Raw genomic sequence first — 7,697 nt, forward strand, 5'->3', positions numbered from 1 at the left:
AACAGACTAATACAAGAAATATGTATTCGCATTACTAAATCTCTATTACAGTGAAGCCATTTTTTAAACCAGTACATCTTCAGAATAAGCAAAGCTGTCAGCAGTATTTTACCAGATGCTCTGGAAGAATATCCAGCTTCCATTCTATTTCTTTATAAAAACTACAGTTTCATGGGATCCAAGTTTGCTACTGGCTAAATTACTTTTACAGACCTCAACTGGAGTATCTCAGCTGTGTGCCTGGGATGGCCAGAGGATCAAGAATGAAGGAATGCTTCCAAGGCTAAGGAATGAAATAAAACCTCGATATAACTCCATTTAACTCCTGAGGAAAATAATCTTCTGAGACCAGGGTCAAATAGGTCTAATCTAATTCTTAAGAAGATTCCCACAACAGGTGGGCTCCTTCTCCTATAATCCTATTCTGTTAAGCATTAATAACCCAGCTGCAGCTGGTCTTAGCTCCCCCCACACTCAGGTGTCCATTCATCATCCTGTGTGCTCCTGCCAACATCCCAGAGGCAGGAGGGGAAGCAGAACTGGTCATACAGCAGCAAGCACTAAGCTGTGATAGATCGAGGAGGAGAGAAAGGTGAGAAAGGAGGGACAAGCTCAGTCTTTTAATGTGATTCCAGGATCCCTGCTGCTTACAACAGACATATCCTGCTGCATAATGCAAGTGGCCTCATACACCATATTAAGACCATATGAATATCTGTTTGTAATTCGCAGTCATACTTAAATCTTTGCCCAAATTATGGCCTCTTAAAAAGTGAGTAATAACTGAGTAGACACCAGGATAAATATGTCTTAATTATTTTAGCTCATCCATAACCACTCTGGATCTCTCTATGCCAGCTTCAGAGGCAATCATTTGGAAACTGCACTGTTGAATAACCTCTGCATATCGCTTTCCATTAAGATATGAAAACCTAAGCTCTCTACTTACGTCAGAGCCTAGGAGTCAATGCAACTTTAAATTGGTGCTTAATATTCACAAATTCTTGTATTAGCATGCAAGAACAAAACTGTTGGAGTTTTTTTCTCTTCTTTTTATTTATTATTTTAGGTTTCTTCTGAATGCAAACAGTTTCCTCGCACAGGATGTAAATTATTATTACAATGAAAGCAGCCAGAAGGACAGAAGCTTGGAAATGATTTCTCCTCTGAGCAGTAGGAGATTGTTCGGGTCCTGCTGTTTTGAAAACCTTCTTCCCCCCCCGCAGGCTACCCTGTGAAGAGAAAGCCGTTTGAATATTTTGGCAATCAGAGAAGGCCCCAACATAAATTATGGATACAAAAACTCAGAAGACATTCTAACAAATAGAATACTATGGAATCCATTTTTCAGCCACCATATGGTGTCAACAGAATGCCACTTTGTTTCTTTTGGGTAGCAGCTCATCATTAAAAAAATAAACAGGCTGGGGTGTTTTTGTTGAGCAGGAAATCTACAGTCATTATGTAGAAAAAATAAGTGATAAACTGGCCTATTGCTTTACAATATTCTTTCATTAGTGCATGTACATAGGTATTTTAGTTGTTTCTCTTTTCAAACAAGAACAGGAGAGTCTGTCATTGAAGCTCAGAGGTTTTGATTTTGTGATATATTTTCAGGCGTGAGAAAAAATTATTCAAAGTATTTTATAATATTAGAGTTGTTGCAGGTAATTTACAAGGGTTTTTTTTGAAAACTAAACCTTGTCTCCTTCTTAGTAAGGCAGTCCATGTATTTCCCTTTTATCATGGAAGATTGTAGTCAAAGAAGACATCAGGTTTGATTTTTGGTGTTCATTTATGAAAAAAATAGTGTAGACTGAAGAGTGCAAATATGTCCTAACCTAGCAAAGATTTTTTTGCTTTGGCAGGTTTTCGTTCATGATATCGTTTGATGTAAACCAGACTATTTTCTTCCATTAAGTGTAAATCTTGAAAAATAGGTCAGTTTTCACCATAGTTCCATGGACATTTTCTGCACCTTACATAATTTTCCGTTCCAATTTAACTAACCCTAAATTAAATTAGGTCTGTCTTTGCTTTTCCTCTATTGAAAGTAATATAGCTTCTCTTGAAGGTCAACCCCAAAAAAGCTCCAGAAAAAAAATCTGTCCCTCTTTTTTTCAGGTCTTCTCTACTCACTTCTTCCTTTGCCAGCTATCCTGTAGTCAGGACATGAATTGGATCTTTTAGTTGGATTTTCAGCTTCATAATGGCAATTAGCTCTAACAGAGTGCAAGGTCAAAAACAGAATAATATGAATTTGCTGCAGATTCCATTTTCTGAATGAAATAAGTCAATGGTCTGGACAGGTACTGGTGTATTATGATTGGAGTCAGAAGTCATTACCTTTAATTTTTGTCTTTCCTATGCCAAAGAAAACACACTTGAGAGATCTCTTGACTCTTCCATTGCCTTTCTCAGGCTCTATTTTTCCTGCAATATTATCACATTTTACATATTAAAACAAAACAAAAAAAATCATGCAGAGATGGAATAAGCTGTATTTGTAAGCTGTCCAAACAATGACCCTGAGTCCATTTGCCATCACAGAAATTTGACTCTGCAGAAAAATACTTATTTTTCAACAAGCCCATATATCTTCTTCCCTCATAAATATTGCTCTCTCCCTTTCCTAGCTGAGAGCAGCAAATCATAAGTATTCTTAGCACCTTCTCCCCTGTTTCAAGTTAGTTTAAAGTAGTAAAAGGTTTGTGTATGATAAAACAACATCAAAATCCATCTCTGTAGCTAAAGATCACACTCCTACAACCAGCAAAATTCAAGGATCAGCTATAAGGAATTAAAGATATAAGAATGAAGTCACCAAGATTTGTGCTAATCACTTGTTTCCCTTGGGTTTTATCTCTCTCTCTCCTTTTCATTACAATGATGATTGTGATGATGATGATTATTATTATCATCACCATTATTATTATAGTATAATTATTGTTGTTATCATTATTTTATTTTATTTCAATTAATGCACAAGATGTACCTTTTCTTCCCAGTTATCCTCCCCAGAAGAGGCTGGATGGAAGTGAGCAAGCAGTTATGTGTTTCTTAGTTTCTAGCTGGAGCAAACCACTACAGGTATTTTACAAGTTTGGAATGGAATAAACCTACTAAACCATTCTTCCAAGACAAACTTTTTTCTGGAATATTTTGTCCAATACATTCTCCAAACCACTTGTAAAAAGCTATTGACTATGTATGATGGGTAGGGGATCTATTATTAGCCCAGGATGTATCACAACCAGGAAAATCTTATTGTTTTTTCTTTTTCTCAACAGGATATTTTTCCAAAAAATGACCTTCAGTAATTTTCCACTGCTAGAGTAGATATTCCTCTTTTTGTTGTTGTTATTTAATTTAGTCCATTATATTTCTTTTCTTTTCCCCCTTTCTTTATTCTTTCAAATGTGAAAGAAAATAAGTGAAAAACAATAACAAACATGCTAGTTATAAGCACAAGTCTTTTTATTCACTGTCTGAAATTCATACAATTCAGCTCTGCTTATCTGGTCACTCTCGTCTTTCTTCCATTTATGTCTGAATGGTATAGTATGAATTAGAACTATAAATAGCTGTTGGTACTTATTATTTGCATAACACCATAAGTATGAGGGAGATATTAAAAAAAAACCAACTTAGCATATCTTTGGCTACACAGGGTGGCAGCAAAAAGTGACAGAGCCCTGACAGTTTTGTTTGGATTATATGCTGGCATACAGGAAATACAGCAAGATTTTCCCCTGGGAAATTCCCTACTATTTGCTAGAGGTGGAGAAAATGTAGAGTAAGTCTGGAAAAACAAGTGTGGCGATGTATGTATATAAATATATATCCATTAGGGAATTAGAGTTGGCTAAATTGAGAGTTCTTGGAAGACTGATAAATCAGTCCAGTTTAAATCAAATCTTTGCTGAATTAATTTATTCCTGAAGAGCACAGATGCTAGTGGTTAATCCTTGCACACTATTGATCACTAACACCATACAGAGCTATTAGCCTTTGGTACCCATATCCTAAATCAGAGATGAGTGCCTGGCACCGCAGCTGTACACTTAGCACCTATGGCTACAGCCACTGATGGGCATAACAGAGATCAGACTTCAGAGCTACTTGATTGGAGAAGTCAGAATTGAGTCAGGCTTATCTTCTTTCACCCTGTGACACTGCTGTTACTGCCTCCCTCCCAAAAGGAGCAGTCTCATCTGCCTTATCTGCTCCTGACTGCTTATCTTGGTTTTTGGTTTTGCCAGTCATCTTCCCCGTGTTCAGCAGGATTAAATGTTTGCTATTATTTGAGGCTTCCTTCTCCTTTGTCTAGCAAATTATCACTGTTTGAATGTCTCCTGCCAGCAGCTACTTCATCTTCCCTTGCCTTGATTATTTCTACTCAAATAGTTATGTAAAATGTTTATATGTTGTCACAGACAGTCAGATACATCACACTGCTACAAAATGCTTGTAGAATCACAGAATGTTTTAGGTTGGAAGGGACCTTGAAGATCATCTAATTCCAACCCCCCTGTGCCATAGGCAGGGATACCTTCCACCAGACAATGTTGCTTACATATTTGTTCTCATTACAGTATTTTAGTATTTATGGTCAGGTTCAAAGGAAGATTATATTGATTATATTCTGATCAGGCATCTTTTTCAGTAAGAGAGGTTTGGCCCCTTCTCAAAGAAAGATGGGAAGTATTAACCTTATAATCTGACCTAAGATTCCCTACTCAAAACATCTATAAAGGATCCTACCCAAATATACTTGCTCACTGAAAGTCCTGAGAGGACCCAAGTCCTGTTCTCTGGTGAACAAGATTGATCTGGAACCAGTTGCTATCCATTAGCAGCAAAAAAAATCATGATTAGGCTTCCTACAAAGACAACTTGGGGAACAGAATAAAGTATCATGACATGAACTCAGATCTTGTTCTTAATCATGTTCTACTAATTTTTTTTTATAGAACTGAGCAAACTTTGGAGCAGATGCAATTATTTTTTCAGCAATAATAATTGTATAACAAAGCTTCAAACAGCTCAAGGCATGTTTTTTGGATGTTGTACAAAGCTGTAAATATTGCTGTTAGTTTACCATTTCATATCTACTAAAAATCCCTGTGCCTTATCTGGCAATTTATGATGTAAAGAGTGAAAGAAAAGAGTCTTTATGTGGCTACTACATTCTTTAAATTAATTTTTATGGTGCTCTCAGAAAGTTATTGTTATCCATTCCACCAACAGAGAAATGAATCATGGATAATGGCTAAGCACCTTTCTACTGTTTACAGGGTTTCAGACTTTAAAGTTTACATGATGGTAAGAGAGTATATCAATTTAATTAGGTGCTTTGAGTAATTTACCCAAGTAAGTTGTTTGGCGATAAGTCCTTAGTCCTCAATCTTCTTCTGATTAAAAGGATGATTAATCTTCAGTTGCTTAAAAAGCCTTCAGCGACAAAGTATCCAACCACAGGTTTTGCTGATGTTCCCTTTTCCATTTATATTCTGAGCATGGGAAGTAGGTGGAGATGAGCTGCCTGGAACTTTGTTTTGTTGGAATATATTCAGTATTCCATAATTGCAAGATTTCCTCATGTCATGCTTCAAGGGTGGGCAGTTTTATGTTATTCCCAGTTTTGATGATATGCCAGTTGGTACAGCTCAGTGCATTTTGGAGCACTGTAAAATTGGAGTTCATGGAACAACTGGTTTTCATTTCAGTCCCTCCTTTCTCATAGTCTGTTGCTTTCTCCTTGTTTTTGAAGTTCAATCTGCATGTGAAATTGTAGCTCTGCCTTTTGTAACACCCATGCACATACCATTACATAATCACTCCATTAATAATTGTGGATTTAAAATCTCTGATCCTTTTTGTTCTCCCTGGAGGAATAAACATCAGATACTTTTCCACCCTCTGTCCACTTTGTTTTTTAATATTAGAATTTCAGCAGTGGTTTCCTCCTACCCTAGAAGTAGCAGGACGAGGCCTAATATTTCTCAGATCACACTCCAGCCTGGAAAGGAGTAGGGGAGGGAGGGGCGGGGAGAGGATGCACCACCACAAGGATTTGCAGCTTAAACAACCCACGAAAGCTGTCAGGAAAGCAAAAATCATCACTGGGCCTGTGGAGACCATGGACTTCTCCCTAAAAGGTTTTTCTGGAGGGTCAGAAGGAGATGTACTTTCCCAAAGCTAACTTTGGGCCACTAAGGTTTCTGTCCTGATTTGAAACCTCTCCATGATGGTGGAGTGTTCCAGCCAAGCCTGCAGATGCCAGAGGTGTATTTGCACTCCTGCAGTCATGCTACATGTCATACCAATTGGTCAGTGCTGCGTGTGGCACTTTGCAGCACATCAAGGAATATGCCTGTTCTGCAGGATCTGAGGAACTCCCACTGTGCTGGCCACTCTCAGTGTGTGAGTATAAATGATGCCCAGGGAGGAGAAGGGATACCTCACCCACTGTCAGTCAGATAGTAATAGTCAAAAGTTAGAGTATTTGCATTTTAAAAGTGATGGCAGGAAGAATACAGCTAAAGCCCAAGCATCACGCTCCTGTCACTTTTCTCAGAGCTTTAAAAATGTCTTGGAGGTTCCTCACTTCAGTTATACCCAGGTTCAGTAAGTTGAAGTCATAAAAGTTTATATTTTCATACACTGACTAGAGTGGCTCTTATTTCACACACTACATTTTAGGTGAACCAGATTAATTTAATCCATGTTTGTGGCTGGCCATATTTCAGACTGCCTTCAGCATGGTACTTTACCAGATTTAAGCCAACAGTGAATCACAAGCAAACTTCGGTCTGGCATTACTTAGCTTGTCCTCAGGTTAGGGGCACTTCTTAGAAATGTGTCTTAAAGAAATTGCCTAAAATGCTAGCCTGAGTGATTTTAACTTCTCTCTTTTGTATAACACTGCTCTAGGCTTACAGCAGTAATTACATCAAGCAGAAACACCTGCTGCCATGCTCACTATCTGCACAGGTGTGACAGTGGAAGGTCTGTGAATCTGTTTGGGATTTTGTTATTTATTATTTATTTGGGGGCACTTAACCCTCCCTGTTGCTCACTGTGTATCTTCTCTCTCTTTTTAGCTCATTGGCCCTATTTCCTTATGGCTCACAAGACCCTTGGGACCTCCTTTCCCCCCTCATCTTTTCCTTACCCACTGTTTATTTTCCTCCAGTGCTAAGCCTTCCCTTGGTGCTTTTCTAATGCCTTCCCTGCCCTTGTTTTTGGCCAGGTATTGCAGTTAACATACACCCAATATTTTCAGAATGTAAAACTATCCAACAGAATACCTCTTACCCCAGTTACCTCTATGAACTACAGAAAGAGAAGAGAGAATTACCTAGGCCACTAAATCTGAAGGCTGTTTCAGAATAGTCTTTTTCTTATCTAATCCAGAAGATACTGCAGCTCTGGGAGAGAGACAACTGTGGTTTTAGAACACAGTGAGTGTAATGATGATGTAACATCTATGCTAAGCTTTGCCAAACAATCCCTCATTACATTTTCCTCTCATTTACTGTGTATATCATGGCATGCAGAGCATGGCAGAGGATTTGCCTGATTTAACATCAGCAAGTCCAGTGGGATCAAAACACTGTTATCCAGTGTTTTGTTAGTTTCAAGCAGGTCAGGGGGAGTTAAACTACCTGAGCAGTCCCTTCCATCACCTCAGT

At 38.2% G+C, this 7,697-nt stretch overlaps 1 long non-coding RNA gene across 3 annotated transcripts; it reads left to right on the forward strand.

The window, feature by feature from the left end:
* Positions 1-479: 479 nt before the first annotated feature.
* On the forward strand, positions 480-5,901 carry LOC138108694 (uncharacterized). 3 transcript variants are annotated; one of them, XR_011150056.1, is made up of 4 exons: positions 480-592; positions 1,070-1,940; positions 3,009-3,090; positions 3,291-5,901. It is a non-coding gene; the product is annotated as an uncharacterized lncRNA (long non-coding RNA). The 3 variants fall into 3 exon arrangements; XR_011150057.1 differs by having other exon boundaries at positions 1,070-1,775; positions 1,869-1,940; positions 3,009-5,901; XR_011150055.1 differs by having other exon boundaries at positions 3,009-5,901.
* The last annotated feature ends 1,796 nt before the right edge of the window (positions 5,902-7,697 follow it).

Source organism: Aphelocoma coerulescens, chromosome 3 (genome assembly GCF_041296385.1).
Source record: "Aphelocoma coerulescens isolate FSJ_1873_10779 chromosome 3, UR_Acoe_1.0, whole genome shotgun sequence".
NCBI lineage: Eukaryota > Metazoa > Chordata > Aves > Passeriformes > Corvidae > Aphelocoma > Aphelocoma coerulescens.